We start from the raw sequence: 20,704 nt of genomic DNA, 5'->3' as shown, positions 1-20,704 counted from the left end.
TAGAGAGTTTCAGGGAGAGCATTGGGGAACGATTGACAAGAATGGGGGAAAGAAATACTGTAGAAGAAGAATGGGTAGCTTTCAGGGATGAAATAGTGAATGCAGCAGGGGATCAAGTAGGTAAAAAGACGAGGGCTAGTAGAAATCCTTGGGTAACAGAAGAAATATTGAATTTAATTGATGAAAGTAGAAAATATAAAAATGCAGTAAATGAAGCAGCCAAAAAAGAATACAAACGTCTCCGAAATGAGATCGACAGGAAGTGCAAAATGGCTAAGCAGGGATGGCTAGAAGACAAATGTAAGGATGTAGGGGTAAGATCGATACTGCCTACAGGAAAATTAAAGAGACCTTTGGAGAAAAGAGAACCACTTGTATGAATATCAAGAGCTCAGATTGAAAACCAGTTCTAAGCAAAAAAGGGAAAGCAGAAAGGTGGAAGGAGTGTATAGTGGGTCTATACAAGGGCGATGTTCTTGAGGACAATATTATGGAAATGGAAGATGATATAGAAGAAGATAAAATGGGAGATATGATATTGCGTGAAGAGTTTGACAGAGCTCTAAAAGACCTAAGTCGAAACAAGGCCCCTGGAGTAGACAACATTCCATCAAAAATACTGACGGCCTTGGAAGAGCCAGTCCTGACTAAACTCTACCATCTGGTGAGCAAGATGTATGAGACATGCGAAATACCGTCAGATTTCAAGAAGAATATAATAATTCCAATCCCAAAGAAAGCAAGTGTTGACAGATGTGAAAATTACGGAACTATCTGTTTCATAAGTCACGGCTGCAAAATACTAACGCGAATTATTTACAGACGAATGGAAAAACTGGTAGAAGCCGACCTTGGGGAAGATTATTTTGGATTCCGTAGAAATATTGGAACACGTGAGGCGATACTGACCCTACGACTTATCTTAGACAATAGATTAAGGAAATGCAAACCTACATTTCTAGCACTTGTAGACTTAGAGAGAGCTTTTGACAATGTTGACTGGAATACTCTCTTTCAAATTATGAAGGCGGCAGGGGTAAAATATAGCGAGCGAAAGGCTATTTACAATTTGTACAGAAACCAGATGACAGTTATAAGAGTCGAGGGACATGAAAGGAGAGCATTGGTTGGGAAGGGAGCGAGACAGGGTTGTAGCCTATCCCCGATGTTATTCAGTCTATACATTGAGCAACAGTAAAGGAAACAAAAGAAAAATTTGAAGTAGGAATTAAAGTCCATGGAGAAGAAATAAAATGTTTGAGGTTCGCCGATGACATGTAATTATGTTAGAGACAGCAAAGGACCTGGAAGAGCAGTTGAACGGAATGGACAGTGTCTTGAAAGGAGGATATAAGATGAACATCAACAAAAGGAAATAGAGGGTAATGGAACGTAATCGAATTAAATTAGGTGATACAGAGGGAATTAGATTAGCAAATGAGGCACTTTAAATAGTAGACGAGTTTTGCTATTTGGTGATCTAAATAACTGATGATGGTCGAAGTAGGGAGGACATAAAAGACTGGCAATGGCAAGAAAAGCGTTTCGGAGAAGAGAAATTTGTTAAAGTAGAGTATAGATTTAAGCGTCGGGAAGTCTTTTCTCAAAGTATTTGTATGGGGTGTAGCCATGTTATGGATGTGAAACGTGGACGATAAATAGTTTAGATGGCTCAAATGGCTCTAAGCACTATGGGACTTAACGTCTGAGGTCATCAGTCCCCGAGACTTAGTACTACTTAAACCTAACTAACCTAAGGACATCACACACATCCATGCCCGAGGCGGGATTCGAACCTGCGACCGTAGCAGCTGCGCGGTTCCGGACTGAAGAGCCTAAAACCAATAATTTAGACAAGAAGAGAATAGAAGTTTTCGAAATGTGGTGCCACAGAAGAATGTTGAAGATGAGATGGGTAGATCATGTAACTAATGAGGAGGTATTGAATAGAATTGGGGAGGAGTTTGTGGCACAACTTGTCTAGAAGAAGAAATCGGCTGGTAGGACGTATTCTGATGCATCAAGGGCTCAGCAATTTAGTATTCAACGGGAGTGTGGAGGATAAAAATCATAGAGGGAGGCCAAGAGGTGAATACAGTAAGCAGATTCAGAAAGATGTAGGGTGCAGTAGTTACTTGGAAATGAAGAAGCTTGCACAGGATAGAGTAGCATGGAGAGCTGCATCAAACCAGTCTCTGGACTGGACTACATTAGTTTCAGTCATGCTGCGATACCGTTATGCGTTACAAATATAGAAGTTGGGGAAACGAGGGTAATTTTATTGTTATATTAAATTGAAAACGTATTTTACATTCAATATAGGGCTTTAGATACAAAGAAATAGTTGGGATTTAGTGAATTACGGCATTAGAAATTTATTCTACTAACCGTAAGAGAAACAAATCTCATGTGCTATTGGAACATTGCTGACGACAGTACATTAAGATTTCTTAATATTTAGTGCCACTGAAATTACTATAACAGATTCATACAACATTACAAGATCTGTTACTTGATCCGTAATAGGTCGAGAAACTTCATTTATATTGGAATGTGGAAAATACTTTCTGGAAGTTTGTCAGGAGTGGGATATTAGACAACCCAGTCTACTCACCACAGATGTGGCTAGGAATCTGTTCTTACGTGTGTGTCTTTCTGTTTCTTATAACAGATTCATAATGGTTTCTTTATCCTCTGATTCTAGTATTTTCATGTGATTCTTAATGTTTCTCACTTAATGATTTTCATCTGCATTGTGGACTACAAATGGAGATTTGTTTAAAATGATTTGATCCATTAGAAATGATTTGTGAAAGGCTGCGACTGCGAAAACAAGGAGTTTGCTGTAAATAGCTTTCCTGCTACCAAGCACGTTTCCTTTTTGTTTATATTGTACGCGATGCGTTTTGGAAAATGGCTCCCATTTGCTAGTTCGTTTTTCTCTCTGTACTATTCCATTTTTTCTTAATATTTCTGATGTGGGAGATTCTACATTTTTCTGTTGATTTTAAATGTTTTTGACTCAAAGTCCCTACAACAGTGCTGAACCTCTCACATGAGAAACATTACGAAAAAATGGAATCGTACATAGAGAAAAACGTACATGAAAATGGGCTTTATTTCCCTAAACGCGTCGTGTAAAATAGAAATGAAAGAAAATCGTAACTGGTAGCAGAAAATTTATTTGTAAGGAAACTCACAGATTTACGTTGGGAAGTCTCAAAGCATGAAGGTGTTCTTTACGTCTAATCTCAAAACTTTTGCTTCTCGCCAACGTAGAATTTTTGGCATGAATCACATTTGGCTTTGTATATTCCTGATATAACATACGGGACCTTAGAATGATTTTAATCGTGGACTACATTTTGAAAACCGCCCTGTATCACAACCTAGCACCTCCACCAGACCCTAACACCGGACCTAATTGACGGCGTCAGTATAGAGACAGGGATTAGTGATCATGATGACATCGTACCGACTATGGTTGTGAAAGTTAACAAATCAGTCAAGAAGAATAGGAGAGTGTTTCTGCGGGAAAGAGCAGATAAGCGGTTGTTAGCATCTCGGAAGTTTAAACAGATTGTAAATCGTTGTCTGGACAAGTATGTGCCTATACGTGGATTAGGAACGAAAACGACCCGCCGTGGTTTAACATCGAAACTCGGTAAGTGCTGAGACAGCAGAGGCTGTTGCACTCTCGGTTCAAAAGAGGGCGCAAATAACTACAGGCAAAAGTTAATGGAGATTCGTGCTTCTGTGAAAAGATCTATTTGCGAAGCATACAAACACCAACGTCATTCCTTAGCAAAAGATCTGGCTGAGAAACCGAAAAGATTATGGCTCTATGTGAAATCGCTAAAAAACAACTGAAAGAGTTGAGAACAAATAAGCCGCCAGGTCCCGATGATATCCGAGTACGGTTTTAAAAAGAATACGGCATTGGCTCCTTACTTAGTTTGCATTTATCGCGAATCTCTCGCCCAACGCCAAGTCACTTGCGACTGGAAAAAAGTGCAGGTGACTCCTGTATGTAAGAAGGATAGAAGAACGAACCCGCAAAATTACAGACCAATATAATTAACATTGGTTTGCTGCAGGCCAATGGCCTTGCCGCAGTGGTAACATCGGTTCCCGTCAGATCACCGAAGTTAAGCGCTGTCGGGCTGGGCTAGCACTTGGATGGGTGACCATTCGATCTGCCGAGCGCTGTTGGCAAGCGGGGTACACTCAGCCCTTGTGAGGCAAACTCAGGAGCTACTTGATTGAGAAGTAGAGGGTCCGGTCTCGGAAAGTGACATACGGCAGGGAGAGCGTTGTGCTGACCACATGACCCTCCAATCCGCATCCAGTGACGCCTGTGGGGTGAAGATGACACGGCGGCCGGTCGGTACCTTTGGGCCTTCATGGCCTGTGCGGGAGGAGTTTAGTTTTTAGTTTGCTGCAGGATTGTAGCACGTATTCCGATTTCGAATACAATGAATATCTAGAGACCGAAAAGCTCCTGTCCACGAATCAGCATGGTTTTGGAAAGCATTGCTTGTGCGAAACCCAGCTTGTCTTTTCCTCACATTATATACCACGATCTCTGGGTAAAGGACAACAGGCAGAATCGATATTTTTAGATTTCCGAAAAGCATTTGACACGGCACCCCTTTGCAGACTGTTAACGAAGGTGCGAGCATACGGAATAATTTCCCAGATATGTGATTGGCTCGATGACTTCTTAGTTAATAGAACCCAGTGCGTTGTCCTCGACGGCGAGTGTTCATCAGAGACAAGGGTAACGTCAGAAGTGCCCCAGGGAAGTGTGATAGGAATGCTGTCGTTTTCTGTACACCTAAATGATCTGGCGGACACGGTGGGGAGCAACCTGCGGTTGTTTGCTGACGGTTCTCTGATGTATGGGAAGGTGTCGAAGATGACTTAAACATATTTTCTAGTTGGTGTGCTGAATGATAGCTCTAAATGTAGAAAAAAATATAAGTTAATGCGGATGAGCAGAAAAAAAATCCCGTAATGCTCGGATGAAGCGTTAGTCCTGCTGGACACAGTCACGTCATTTAAATATCTGGGCGTAAAATTGCAACACGATATGAAATGGAACGAGCATGTGAGTATTGTGCTAGCGAAGACGAATGATCGACTTCGGTTTATTGAGAGAATTTTTGAAAAGCGTGGTTCATCTGTAAAGGAGACCGCATACAGGACGCTTATGAGACCTATTCTTGAGTATTGCTCCAGTGTTTTGGATCCGCACTAGGTCGAATTAAAGGAAGACATCAAAGGAATTAAGAAAAAAAAATGTTCAAATGTGTGTGAAATCTTATTGGACTTAACTGCTACGGTCGTCAGTCCCTAAGCTTACACACTACTTAACCTAAATTATCCTAAGGACAAACACACACACACCCATGCCCGAGGGAGGACTCGAACCTCCGCTGGGACCAGCTGCACAGTCCATGACTGCAGCGCCTAAGACCGCGCGGCTAATCCCGCGCGGCGAAGGAATTAAGAGGCGGGCTAGATTTTTTACCGTTACGTTCGAACAACATGTAAGTGTTACGGAAATGCTTTGGGAAGTCAAATGAGAATCCCTGGGAGGAAGGAGACGTTCTTTTCGAGGACCAACACTGGGGAAGTTTATAGAGCTATCTTTTGAAGGTGACGCAGACGATTCTGCTGCCACCAACATACATTTCGCGATAGGATCACAGAGATAAGAAACAAGAAATTAGGACTCATACGGAGGCATCCAGACAGCTATTTTTCCCTCGCTTTACCTGCGCATGGAACAGGTTACCCTCCGCCACGTACAGTACAATGGCTTGCGGAATGTGTATGAAATTGTAGTAGATGTAGATACACGCCTGCCCTCGACAGTGACGTCCAGTTGCACTACGTCGACGACGTATGTGAGTGGACGTTATCTAGGACAGCCTCGTGGGAATGCTCCCCCGTCCGCCCGCGGTCTGCGCGGCGCGATCAGCTGTGTGCGTCCCGTTGCGACTTTCCCTACCTGCCGCTTCCCTGCTACCTGCCCGCGGCCGGCCCGCATTCCTCGCATAGCGCGCCGCCCTCGGCTGCCCGGCGCGCACACCGACACCTGTTCTTCGCACTCTCCACTCCCGGCTCCTCACAAACACGCTGGCCGGCGCGCCGCTGGTATTCCGCCACAATCTTCGCCAACATGTCGTTCCGAGCGCCTACAACTCCGGTTCCGCTGTTTTACAAGACGCGTTGCCGTATCGGGGCCGCGCTTGTGCCACAGAGGACCAAATACCTCCCATCGTTCCATAAGAGCTCAAGCGACAGAACCGGCCGTATTCTTCACCATCCCGGTAAACTACGGCATTCTGATTACGCGCCATTCTAAATACTCATAATAAAGTTGTTTTAGGACTTCAGAATCTAAACGGCTTGGACAAAAATGTGGAAATACCGCGAGACATGCATGCTTGAACATAAATGCAGATTCAAACCAAGCCAGCAGGCTGCGCTGTTGTATTTGACTAGGAACGGCAACTGTGTAATGCCCTCAACATATTGCAAGTGTCAATCGTGGTCGGAGCAGGGTTCTGTGTAATTGCGAGTGCATTGCAATGAGGTGATAAAAGTCAAGGGATAGCGATATCCACAGATACAGATGTCGGCAGTATCGCGTGCACAAGGTACAAAACGCCAGTACATTAGCGGAGTTATCATTTGTAGTCAGGCGATTTGTATGAAAAGATTTACGACGTTATTGTGGCCGCACGACGGGAATCAACACACTTTGAACGCGGAATGATGACTGGAGTTAGACGCTTGAGGCATTCCATTTCGGAAATCGATGTTGTTGTTGTGGTCTTCAGTCCTGAGACTGGTTTGATGCAGCTCTCCATGCTATTCTATCCTGTGCAAGCTTCTTCATCTCCCAGTACCTACTGCAACCTACATCCTTCTGAATCTGCTTAATGTATTCATCTCTTGGTCTCCCTCTACGATTTTTACCCTCCACGCTGCCCTCCAATACTAAATTGGTGAACCCTTGATGCCTCAGAACATGTCCTACCAACCGGTCCCCTCTTCTTGCCAAGCTGTGCCACAAACTCCTCTTTTCCCCAATTCTATTCAATACCTCCTCATTAGTTATGTGATCTACCCATTTAATCTTCAGCATTCTTCTGTAGCACCACATTTCGAAAGCTTCTATTCTCTTCTTGTCCAAACTATTTATCGTCCATGTTTCACATCCATACATGGCTACACTGCATATAAATACTTTCAGAAACGACTTCCTGACACTTAAATCTATACTCAATGTTAACAAATTTCTCTTCTTCAGAAACGCTTTCCTTGCCATTGCCAGTCTACATTTTATATCCTCTCTACTTCGACCATCGTCAGTTATTTTGCTCCCCAAATAGCAAAACTCCTTTACTGCTTAAGTGTCTCATTTCCTAATCTAATTCCCTCAGCATCACCCGACTTAATTATCCTCGTTTAGCTTTTGTTGATGTTCATCTTGTGTCCTCCTTTCAAGGCACTGTCCATTCCGTTCAATTGCTCTTCCAAGTGCTTTGCAGTCTCTGACAGAATTACAATGTCATCGGCGAACCTCTAAAGTTTTTATTTCTTTGCATGGATTTTAATACCTACTGCGAATTTTTCTTTTGTTTCCTTTACTGCTTGCTCAATACACAGATTGAATAACAATCGTTAGGGAGTCCAATACTGCACGATCCACAGTGTCAAGAGTGTGCCGAGGATACCGAATTTCAGGCATTACCTCTCATCTCGGACAACACAGAGGCTGACGACCTTCCCCTAACGGCCGAATGCGGTGTCCTATAAATTGCATCCAGTAAAATTTGCACTCAGATAGGACCGAGGAAGAGTCCACTAATCCGCCCCGTCCCAACTCAGCGGCTTTCCCGGTAGGCAGAAGAGCGGGGAGCCCGCTCCAGTCCGCCCTTACAGGGTGCGCCAAGCAGCCGTCGGTGTTCCCACTCAGTCGGCCAGGTCGGCGAGAGCATCGGCTGTGAATGTCCACCTTACCTGGTATATTAATCAGTAGGACTGGAGATGCTTTAACAACAACTGTCATGCCTAAATTTTTGAAATTGAATGTGATTATAATTTTTTATGTCGGACCCAATATTTTTTTCCTTACTTACGACGAGATATTCAGAAAATACTACGGAAAACACTAAAACCGAATTACATACAAGGATTTTAAGGATCTTAGCTCTTCTACTCGACAAAGCGTACTTTAAATATGATCTTTACCTGTGGATCAGTATATGGTACATTTAATGTGCACAAGATGCGTTGTTATTTTAACGAAATGGCCATTTTGGATGTATACAGGGTGAACCAGGAATTTACATACAAAATTTCGGAGGTTGAGTAGGGATGTTATCCGAATATTTTGGTATAAGGGACCTGTGGTCTGGAGCGGTTCGTTACAGACTAATTACATTTCGTTTGTTTTCTTTCCTCTTGTATCGGCATTGTACTGACAAGGGAACCTCTCAATCGCACCCCTCTCAGATTTAGTTATAACTTGGCACAGTGGATAGGCCTTGATAAACTGAACACAGATCAGTTGAGAAAACAGGAAGAAGTTGTGTGGAACTGTGAAAAAATAAGCAAAATATCCAAACTGAGTAGTCCATGGGCCACATATGCAACATCAAGGAGAACGTGAGCTCAGGAGCGCCGTGGTAGCGTGAGCAGCTGCAGAAGGCGAGGTCCTTGGTTCAAGTCTTCCCTCGAGTGAGAATTTTACTTTCTTTATTTTTGCATAGTTATTATCTGTCCGTTCGTTCATTGACGTCTCTGTTCACTGTAATAAGTTTAGTGTCTGTGTTTTGCGACCGCATCGCAAAAACCGTGCGATTAGTGGGCGAAAGGACGTGCCTCTCCAATCGGAACCGAAAACATTTGATCGCAAGGTCATAGGTCAACCGATTCCTCCACAGGAAAACACATCTGATATTTCTATACGACACTGGTGACGGCATGTGCGTCACATGACAGGAATATGTTGTCGACCCACCTAACTTGTACACTTGGCGAATGGGTAAAAAGATTCTTCTACCTTGCCCAATTTAGGTTTTCTTGTGGATGTGATAATCAATCCCAAGAAAGTGATGAAAACATAAGAGTTTGTCAGATAAACTGAAAATAAAAAATTAAACTTTTCTCTCGATGGAAGATTTGAACCAAGGACCTTTCGTTCCGCGGCTGCTCACGTCACCACGAGACCCCGGCGCTCTTGCGTTCCTAGACTCCTTGTTGCCTATCTTGCGACGAACTACTCAGTTTGTATATTTTGGTTATTTTTTCACAGTTCCGCACAACTTCTTCCTGTTTTCTCAATTGATCTGTGTTCAGTTTTTCAAGGCATATCCACTGTGCCAACTTATAACTAAATCTGAGGGGGGTGCGATGGGGAGCTTCCCTTGTGAGGACATTTGCACAGGAGCGAAAATGTTGGCAGTATGCGCTGTGTGTCTCGTTTGGAAACAGACTTGTGCCATTCACTCACGGTACTTGCTGTTGACAACAGTAAGGCCTTCTTTAGTCTTGGACCTCAGGCTTGCATTCAATACTGCTCGGTCCAGTCCCGGGTAGTTTTTACCGGCAGTGATAGTTGTGCTGTAACAGTGATACACTGTCGCTGTCGCTAAAATGACGGGCCTTGTCTTAGGAGTTTAAGCTTGACTAAGCTATTCCTCCCCAATTCCTCGCTGTTTGGGGTGTTTTGCCTCTGGTTCTGGATGGGCCTCTGGTTATATGTAAAAGAAAGAATAATCGGCCAGATGTCTCTGGCGGCTTCTTCTTCTCCTTCTTCTTGTGGTTTCCAGACTGTCTGAACTCAATTTTGTTCAGACGGAAGATGTCCACTGGTGGCGTGTGCTGTTTGACGTACAGGACGGCATGTTCCGTCATGTACATCTAGTCGTTGTCAGTGAAGATCGGGTAGCAGTTTATCAGCTCCAGATCTGCACGCCGGACGAGTTCTCTCCCGTTGACCTTCTGGTTTAGGGGTTCACACCCCCAGTGGAAAGAATACGGTTTCTGTGGTAGGGAAGGGATATTGGTTTCCGTGAAGGGATACGGATTACCATGGTGGGGATAGCTGCCGTCGCGCAGGGAGTCTGCAATCTTACCTCCCTCACACAATTCTTGTCGGGGAGGGGCAGGCACTCGAACGGCGTCTCTTCCGCCGTCTGCTTATCTGCAGAGGCAGAAGGGACGGCTGCTTCCAAGGGGGCCGTCTTCTTGTTTTTTTTTTTTTTCAGTTTACGCACGTGGCCGCGGTACCTCTTGGTTTGTCGCAGTTGCGAGTATCGTGAGGTTTCCCGCACTACACAAACGCCACTGCACCGTCGCAGGTCCTGGCTATGTGTCCCATCTTCTGACACTTATAGCACTGTAATTGTGCCATGGGCTTCCGCTTCTTCTTCTTCTTCTTGTTGCCGATACCGTTGCTCCCGACTGCCTTTAGCAGGAGCTCGACGGCAGCAGCGGTCTTGCCACTTCCTCTTTTCCTACGGCTGGACATGGCGTTGGGCTAGTGGCGTTGGCGTACGCGAGCGACGGTAATGAAGTGAGCCGCAGCGATTCGAGCAGCGGAATGCGTGCGTGCGTGTGCGAGCGTAACAGTGACATCCAACAGTGTAGATAGATTTGTTGCTGAAGAATCGGCCGATACGCTTCTCGTCTGTGGGCTGACTGAATGCAGTGGAAAAACAGCATGACGACGATCTGCTGAGCTGTTGCGGCAGGGACGCCAACCCCACAACAGCAGTTTTGCGTCTGTGCATAGGCGCCTACCAATAACGTGATCCTTTCGTGTTATTGCGTTTCGTTGATTATATGTTCCAGCCTTTTTCACTGTTGTGATAGTATTTTCACAGAAACAAAGATAATTCTCCTGACTAAGTCTATTAAGTCATAATTACATTACTACTTTCTAACGAGCCATCGGAGACCACGGATACTTATACCACAATACACATACAATATCTGAAATTTTGTCGGTGGGTTTCTGGTTCACACTGTAGAGGTGATATGAGTTGTACGTAGCTTCTTCTCCCACCCCTAGCGATACGTGTGCGCGTCCTCTATTTATGGCGGAAAACATGAAAACAACTATATTGTTACAATAATTCTACGTATACATCTGTACTGTTGAATCCATGGCAGAGGTTACTTCCATTGTACCAGTTATGAAGGTTTCTTAACTTTCCACTCACGTACGGAGGGCCTAAAGAATGATTGTCTAAAGTCCTCAGTGGGTGCTGTAATTAGTCTGAACTGTCCTCGTGATCCCTACGGGACCGATACGTAGTATACTCCTACATTCATCATTCAGAGTTGGTTCTTGAAACTTAATAACTAGGCTTTCTCGGGATATGTTTTCTCCATCTTCAAGCGTCTGCCAGTTCAGTTTCATTAGAGTCTTCTTGACACTCTCCCACAGGTCAATCAAACCTGCCACCATTAGTGCTGCCTTTCTCTTTTTAGTTGAGTATTCCCTGTTGGTCCTGTTTGGTACGGGTCCCACATATATCAGCAACACTACAGGATGTCGCAGTTTATACTGATTGCGTTTCTCTAGTATCCTACCAATAAACCGAATTCTGCCTCCTGTTTTGCCTACGACTGAGCCTGCGTGATCGTTTCTGTTCACATCCCTGCGAAGAGTTACAGCCATGTATTCGTATCAGTTGGCCGATTTCGGTTGCGACCCTTTGATATACTAATCATAGGATACCAACCCTAATACAAACTTCATATCTCCATCTTATTTTCCCCATAAATCGTCACTATTGCCAGGGCTCTCCGGCATTGGAATAGCACCCCGGCGTTGGACGTAATAAGGAAGTCCTGTACCATAGGTGATCGTATAGATCTTACAACAAAATTTTTCCCGAGACATTTAAGTCTCATCTTTATCTACGATAATGCTAGAAGCTGAAGAAATGAATTAAAATTAATTATATTAATTTGATAATTATAATATAGTATAATAAATAATTAATTTAATAAAATTTAAAGAAAAATAATTCCTTTCTTCAGCTTCCAGTATTATCATAGATAAAAATGAGGCTCAAATGTCTCGAAAAAAATTTAATTGTAAGATCTTTATGACCACCTGTGGTACAGGACTTCCTCATTACGTCTAACGGTGGGGTGTTATTTCAATGCCGGAGAGCCCTGGCAATAGTGACGATATAGGGAGAAAATAAACTGAAGAATTGAAGCTTGTGTTGGGTAGGATATTCGATTTGCGTAGTTCGTGCAGCAATAGGATACCAAAATGTTTCCGTTTTGTAAAGTGCACAATTTTACATTTCTAAACATTTAAAGCAAGTTGTCAAGCTTTACGCCACTTTGATATCTTATCAAGATGTAACTGAATATTTGTGCAGTTTTTTCTAATAGTACCTCGTTATAGATCACTACATCTACGAAATGACTGAGATTATAAAAATATTGTTCGCGACGTATTTACCACACAACATGAACAATAGGTCTCCTAACACACTTCCCTGGGATGCACTCGAAGTTACTTTTACATCTGTTGCTGACTCTCCGTCCAAGATATTTGCTCCGTCGTCTCTACCAAAAATTCCTCAGTCCAGTCACAAATTTCGCTTGACACCCCATACGATCGTACTTTTCATAGTAATCGCGGATGTGGATGTGGTACGGAAGCTATTGCTTTTCAGAAATCAAGAAATACTGCATCTATCTCACTGACTTGATCCAAGATGGATGGATTAAGGATATACTGTGAGTCTGGTTCACACGGTCGATGATTTTGGACTCCGTACTGTTTGGCCTGGAGAAGATATCGCATTGCTCTACTGATATCGCAGTGTTCTAAGATTCCACAACAAATGAATCTCAAGGATATTGGACGCTAATTTTACGGTTCACTTCTGATACGCTTCTCGTATACGGGTCTGACCTGTGCTTTCTTCCAATCACTGGCAGCGATTTTTGTTCGAGGTATCTATGATAGATCATAGTTAAGAAGGGGCTAGTTCAGGTGGAAATCCGGTATAAAATCTGAGAAGGATACCTTAGAATGCTGAAGCTTTCTTAAATTTTAGCGGCTTCAGATGTTTGTCAACGCTACTGACACTAATATCATTTACCTTTACAGTGTGCAAGAATTATGTAGGAGCAATACTCTTTGATAATTCTGCATAGCACAGTAGTTAGTGCTAAGTGGAAGATACATAATCATTTACAAAACTGTGTAGTATGTAAGATATACATCAAAAGAACAGTGTGTTTATCACGACTTACGTAACATCATAACATACGCAGCAGAAGAACAAACATTTTTTTACGTGCAAAGCATAACGATTTTTCATAGTAGGACAGAGTATGAGTGTTAATGTTACCGATAACAGTGCCACTACAGGAGAGTTACTAAAACCGAAATTCCTTCACCAAAGAAGACAAAGCGAATAGTCCAGAATTCAAATCAAGAACTGCTGCCAATATAAGTAACTTAGACATAGGTATCCGGGGTATATCGAAACAATTCGAATCACTTAGTAAATGGCAAATCCTCCGGTCCAGATTATACACGAATTTGTCTCCTTTCAGAGTATGCTGATGTAAGAGCTCCATACTTAGTGAGCATCTACAACAACTCTCTCGACGAAAGATCCGTACAAAAAAAGTGGGAAAGTTGCACAACTCACGCTAATACTCAAGAATGGAAATAGGTATAATCCGATGAACTGCAAACCCGTGTCACAGACGGCGATCTGCAGCTGAATTTTGGAACATAATTATACCGTTCAAAAACGGCTCTGAGCACTATGGGACTCAACTGCTGAGGTCATTAGTCCCCTAGAACTTAGAACTAGTTAAACCTAACTAACCTAAGGACATCACAAACAGGATTCGAACCTGCGACCGTAGCGGTCTTGCGGTTCCAGGCTGCAGCGCCTTTAACCGCACGGCCACTTCGGCCGGCATAATTATACCGTGTTTGAACATTATCAATTACCTCCAAGAAAACTATCCACTCACACACAGTCAGCACAGATTCAATATAATCTTTCTTGTGAAACACAAGCAGCTCTTTATTCATATGAAGTAATGAGCGTTATCGGAAGGGGATCTCAAATTGATTCCATATTTCTAGATTTCCAAGACTTTTGATAACGTTCCTCGCAAACGACTTATAATCAAATTCCGTGTCTATGAGTATCATCTCAGTTGTGCCACAGAATTCGTGATTTTCTGGCAGAAATGTTACTGTCCTAAGTAATTGACAGAGAGTCATCGACTAAAGCAGAAGTGAAGTCTGGCGTTCCCCAAGGAAGTATTACAGGCCCTCTGCTGCTCCTAATCCATATAAATGACTTAGATGGCAGTCGTTGAAGCAATCGTAGATTGTTTGCATATGGTGCTGTCAATAATTTTCTATTGAAGTCATCAGAATATCGAAATTAATTGCAAAATGATTTAGACGAAACATCGATATAGTAGTAGAAGTGACAATTATGACCGTAAATATGAAAGTAAATCACTCAAATACAAAGGTTCTCAGTCACATAAGTATCTAGGACTAAGAATTTGGAACGAATTTAATTAGAATGATCACGTAGATAATGTTGTGTGTAAGGCAGACCAAAGACTGTGTGTTAATGGCAGATCAGAAGATGCAACAGGACCTACTAAAGAGACGCTTGTCCGTCCTCTGCTAGAGGGTTGCTGTGCGGTGTGGGATCCTTAAATAGGACTGACGGAGGACATAGAAGATGCTGTGCGGTATGGGATTCTTACCACATAGGACTGACGGTGCGCATAGAAAAAGTCATAAGAAGGGCAGCTCGTTTTGTATTATCGCGAAATAGCGAGAGAATTCCAAGGATATGACAGGCTACTTTGGATGTCAATCATTACAACAAAGACGTACTCCACTACGGCGAGATCTTTTCACGCAATTTCAGTCTACAGATTTCTCCTCTGATTGCGGAAATGTTTTGTTGACACCTGCCTATATAAGAAAAAATCACAATCGTAGTAAAGTCAGACCAGAGCTCGCATGGAAAGACAGGTTTTCGTCTTCCCCGCGCGCTGTTAGCGAGTGAAACGGTCGAGAAAAAGTGTGAAAGTGGTTCGATGAACCCTCTGCCAGACACTTAGGTATGAACTACAATATATATATATATATATATATATATATATATATATATATATATATATATATATATATATGCATCGTAAAAGAGAGAAAAGTAGCTTATAATCGGTAAAACTAGAAGAACTAGTGTCATTGGCCTATGTAAGAGGGAATATCGTAGAGCGTTATTTAGGCAACGGATGGCGCTCTTGCTCTTCTTGCAGCAGTAGGACATTTTGTACACGTTGATCACTTGCATGGAGGCGTCGAAGCGGTTGGAACAGGGCCGTGCAGTACCCACTGTGGGACGGAGCGAGCGATGACTTGTGGCTTAGGTAGACCGTGACTTAGTGAGCAGGTAAATTCCAGGTAAACTCGGGCCAATTTTCGTATATGCTCGAGATCAGCGTCGTTTGCGTGGAGGTGTCAATGATAACAGACAAGCAGCTCAGCGTGAAGTAATCGCAGAAATCAATGTGGGACGCACGACGAACGTATCCGTTAGAACGGTGCAGCGAAATTTGGCATTAGTGGGCTATGTCAACAGACGACCGACGCCAGTACCTTTGCTAACAGCACGATATCGCATGCAGTTCCTCTCTTGGACTTATTACCACATCTGTTGGACCCTTTTTTTACCTACATCCTCAATTATTTGCTGGATCTATTCCAATATCTGTCTTTCTTTACAGTTTTTTCCTCCACAACATCCTGTAGCACCATGGAAGTCATTTGCTGATGTCTTAACGGGTGCCCTATTATCCTGTCCCTTCTCCTTGTCAATGTTTTCCCTATATATCTTTCCTCTCCGATTCTGCGCAGAACCTCCTCCTTCCTTATCTTATCAATCCACCTAATTTTCAGAATTCGTCTGCAACACCACATCTCAAATGCTCTGATTCTCTACTGTTCCGGTTTCCCCACAGTCCATGTTTCACTACCATACAATGCAGCGCTCCAAACGTATATTCTCAGAAATTTCCTCCTCAAATTACATCTGCATCTACATGTACATGGCTACTCTGCTCCAGGCAAATGCCGGGATGGTTCCTTTCAAAGGGCACGGCCAACTTCCTTCCCTGTCCTTCCCTAATCCGATGAGACCAATGACCTCGCTGTCTGGTCTCCTTCCCCAAAACCAACCAACCAACCAATAACATTGGAGATAGGCTACAACCCTGTCTCACTCCCTTCTCAATCACTGCCGCACTTTCGTGCCCCTCGACTCTTATAACTGCCATCTCGTTTCCGTACAAATTGTAAATAGCCTTTCGCTCACTGTATTTTACCCCTGCCACCTTCAGAAATTGAAAGAGAGTATTCCAGTCTACATTGTCAAATGTTTTCTCTACGTCTAGAAATGCTATAAACGTTGGTTTGCGCCGGCCGAAGTGGCCGTGCGGTTAAAGGCGCTGCAGTCTGGAACCGCAAGACCGCTACGGTCGCAGGTTCGAATCCTGCCTCGGGCATGGATGTTTGTTATGTCCTTAGGTTGGTTAGGTTTGACTAGTTCTAAGTTCTAGGGGACTAATGACCTCAGCAGTTGAGTCCCCTAGTGCTCAGAGCCATTTGAACCATTTGAACGTAGGTTTGCCTTTACTTCACCTATTTTTAAGACAAGTTGTAGGGTCGGTATTTCTACGAAATCGAAACTGATCTTCCGCGAGGTCGGCTTCCACCAGTCTTTCCATTCGTCTGTAAAGAATTCGTGTTAGTATTTTGCACCCATGCCTTATTAAACCAATAGTTCGGTAATTTTCACACCTGTCAACACCTGCTTTCTTTGGGATTGGAATTATTATATTGCTCTTGAAGTCTGAGGGAATTTTGCCTGTATCATGCATCTTGCTCACCAGAAGGCTGGCTCTTGCAAAGCTATCTGTTGCTCTAATGGATATTGTCTACTCCCAGGTTCTTGTTTCTACTCAGGCCTTTCAGCGCTCTGTCAAATTCTTTACGCAGTATCATATCTCCCATTTCATCGTCATCTACGTCCTCTTCCATTTCCATAATGGCCCTTATATAGACCCTCTATATACTCCTTCCACCTTTCTGCTTTCCCTTCTTAGCGTAGGACTGGTTTTCCATCTGAGCTCTTGATATCCATGTAGGTGGTTCTCTTTTTTCTTACCCCTAGTGATACATGCTTCTACATCCAGGCATTTGTCCTCTAGCCATCTCTGCTTAGCCATTTTGTTCTTCCTGTCGGCCTGATTTTTGAGACCTTTGTATTCGTTTTCGCCTGCTTCATTTACTGCATTTTTATATTTTCTCTTTTCATGAATTCAATTCAATATCTCTTCCGTTACCCATGGATTTATTCTAGCCTCGGTTTTAACCTACTTGATCCTCTACCGTCATCACTATTTCGTCTCTCAAAGCTACCCATTTTTCTTCTACAGTATCTCTTTGCCCTGTTCTTGTCAGTCGTACACGTGGTAGAATTGCTTACTCCAATACTTGATGAGAAAGTTGTTTATAAGCAGCAATATGGCGGATATTAACTTCGGTGACTGGTAACTTGAGAAGCAATAGTCTGTATAAAACTACTGTAACTGTCATGCGGTAATATTTCTAAAAATGACTTGTATCGATTAGAACAGACAGTGGAAGTAATTGTTTTCCGCCAATTCGAGATATTGTTTCATGTAGCAAAAATTGAACCTATACAATGATTATGTGCTTTTGTAGTGGCTTAGATAATGTGGTATTAAACAGATACGGAAGTGGAACAATAAACATTCGTGATACAGTGTACTCTACATGGATCTGTAAATTCAGGTACTCACCCAGCCACCTTATGGTAGGTGGCGCAGATACTTCTGGTACTCATTCTCGAAAGCTGCGTGGGAAGAAAGTCTGCCGATGAACTTTAATTTGTCTGATGTTCTCGTCGTGGCGATGTTGCGAGGCATGTGTTGGAGGAAGTAATGTGTTGCCCGACCGACCTAGGGAGGTACGCTTTGGGAATACCGACTGTAAATCTCTCGGTGATGAGCAACACCTTCCTTGCAGCGTTTGCCACCATCTTCGAAACGTTCTCGCATCGTCTAAACGATCTCGTGATGAAATGCATCCTTCTTATTTGGACCTTCTCTTTCTCTTCTATTAACCCAACCTTGAAAGCGTCCCGTACTGATGAGTAGTAAGTAAGAATTGTTTAAAAACTTGTCTTATAAGATAGGCTACTTCTTTCGTGACGAATTGCATTTCCTTAAGATTCTTCTAGTCAGTTTCGGTCTTGCATCTGCTTTTCGTACACTTAGTTTCACATGGTCATTCACTTTAGGCCTCTCTGGATGATTATTAGTATTTTACGGTTATAGCTGAGGAATGGAAGACAGGATTGTGGGAGAATACGGGGTCACTAGTAGGAAAAAAGTCTTGAGTTATGCAATAAATGTCATGTAGTAACAGAAAATACACTGTTCAGTAATCACAAGAGGGAGAGATACACATGGAAAATGCCTGGAGACACGGAAAAACAACAACTGGATTACATCATGGGGATACAGAGATTTCGTATTCAGATATTTGATTTTAAGACGTATCCACGAGCTAAAATATACTTAAATCGCAATTTAGTAATGATGAAGAATCGATTGAAATTTAAGAGAATCGTCAGGGATAATGAATATGTAAAGAAGTGAGATACTGAAGCCCTGAGGTGTAGTTAGGGGCATTTAAAGTTATTTAAGAATGCAGATACTACGGTAATGGATACTGCCTTAGGTAATTCAGTTGGAGAGGAATGGGCATCCTCAAAAAACGGCAACCATAGAAGTTAGGCAGAGAAGATGGAGGCAAACGGAAGATAACAGCGAAAAAATCTTCACTAACAGAGGAAGTAATTATGTTTATTGACGAATTGAAGATATACAAAAGTGTTCAGGAAAATAATGGTATATGGTAATACAAATCACTTAAGAATGAAATAAACAGCAAGCGTAGGGAAGCTTAAGTGAAATGACTATAGGAAAAATGCAAACTCGAAGCGGAAATGGTCGTCGGAGGAACAGATTCAGCTTGTAGAAAAGTCCAAACAGCTTTCAGTTAAGTTAACAGCAAAGTCAACACCAAAAATGGAAAAAGTAATTCCACTGTTAAACGCAGTGGTGTGAGTTGATGGCTGAAAAGAGAGCATTGGGTGCTTCAACGAGGCAGAATCAGAAGTGAGTTTCGATCTGGAAGATATTGCGGTTACATTACTGAAGTCAGTTTGACAAAGCTTTGGAAAAGTTGCGATCACATTAAGTAGAAGAGACAGATAACATTCCTCTGGAATTTCTTAGATTTCTGAGATTGGCGTACAGAATCTCTGAGACTGCAGATTTGCCATCGGACATTCAGAAGAATATCATCCACAAAAAGCCTAAGATAGCAAAGGAAGGCTACTGTGAGAACTATCGAGCAATTAGCTTAAAAGTTCATGCGTCCAAGTTCCTCACAAGAATAATACACATAGGAATGGAAAAGAAATTTGAGGATATGATAGACGACGATAAGTTTGGCTTTAGGAAAGGTATAGATACCAGAGATGCAGTTTTGACGTTTCGCTTGACAAAGAAGGCAAGACTTAAAGAAACTCTAGACTTTTCATAGGATATGTTTACCTAGTAAAGACGTTCAGCAACGTAAGTGGTGCAATTGATTTATATCTCAGGAAAATAGGACATGATACATGTACAGTACGATAATAAAAATACATAGAGGAACCAAAAGGCCGAAGACTAAGAGAAAAGGATCGGATTAAGAAGAGCATAAGGCAAAGATGCAGTTTTTCTCCTCTACTATTCAACCCGTATATCGAAGAAGCAATGACGGAAGATAAAAGAAAGGTCCACGAGTACGATTAAGATTGAATGTAATGAGAAGTCTCAAGAATGCGGAATATGGGTTAAGCGTATACCTAAGAAAGACGAAATGGTGGAGTAGTAGCAGAATTGAAACTAGCGATAAACTTAACGTCAACAGGGTTGGCCGCGAAGTAAATGAAGTGAAGGAATTCTGCTATCTTGGAAGCAAAATAACACATATCAGACGAAGCACCGAGAATACAAAACATGGGCTAGCACAAGCAAAGAGGGCATTCCTTGCCAAAAGAAGGCTACTATTATCAAACATCGGCATTAAGTTGAGGAAGAAATTTCTGAGATTGCACGCCTGGAAAATGGCATTTTATGGAACCGAATCATGGACTGTGTGCGAAGATAAGAAGAGAACCGAAGCACTTGAGATGTGGTATAGAATGAGGCTGAAAACTAGATGGAGTGATAAGAATGAGGAGGTTCTTCGCAGAATTGGCGATGATAAAAGTATGTCGACAAGAATAAGAGATAGGATGATAGGACATGTGCGAAGGTATCAGGAAATAACTTGCATGGTACTAGAGTGAGATGTAGAGGGCAAACACTGTGAGGGAAGACAGAGATTAGAATATATCCAACAAATAATTGAGGACATTAAGTGAGTGTGCTACTCTGGCAAAGAAGCTGGCAAAGAAGAGGAGTTCCTGATGGGCTAATAGTACAAAGAAAGGCTTTATGCTCACATCTG

The 20,704-nt window shown here is 42.6% G+C and overlaps 1 pseudogene; it reads left to right on the top strand.

The window, feature by feature from the left end:
• Window positions 1-4,097: 4,097 nt before the first annotated feature.
• LOC124790730 lies at window positions 4,098-4,215 on the top strand (annotated as a pseudogene).
• The last annotated feature ends 16,489 nt before the right edge of the window (window positions 4,216-20,704 follow it).

This window comes from Schistocerca piceifrons, chromosome 3 (genome assembly GCF_021461385.2).
Source record: "Schistocerca piceifrons isolate TAMUIC-IGC-003096 chromosome 3, iqSchPice1.1, whole genome shotgun sequence".
NCBI lineage: Eukaryota > Metazoa > Arthropoda > Insecta > Orthoptera > Acrididae > Schistocerca > Schistocerca piceifrons.
This window is presented reverse-complemented; position numbering and strand designations above follow the sequence as displayed.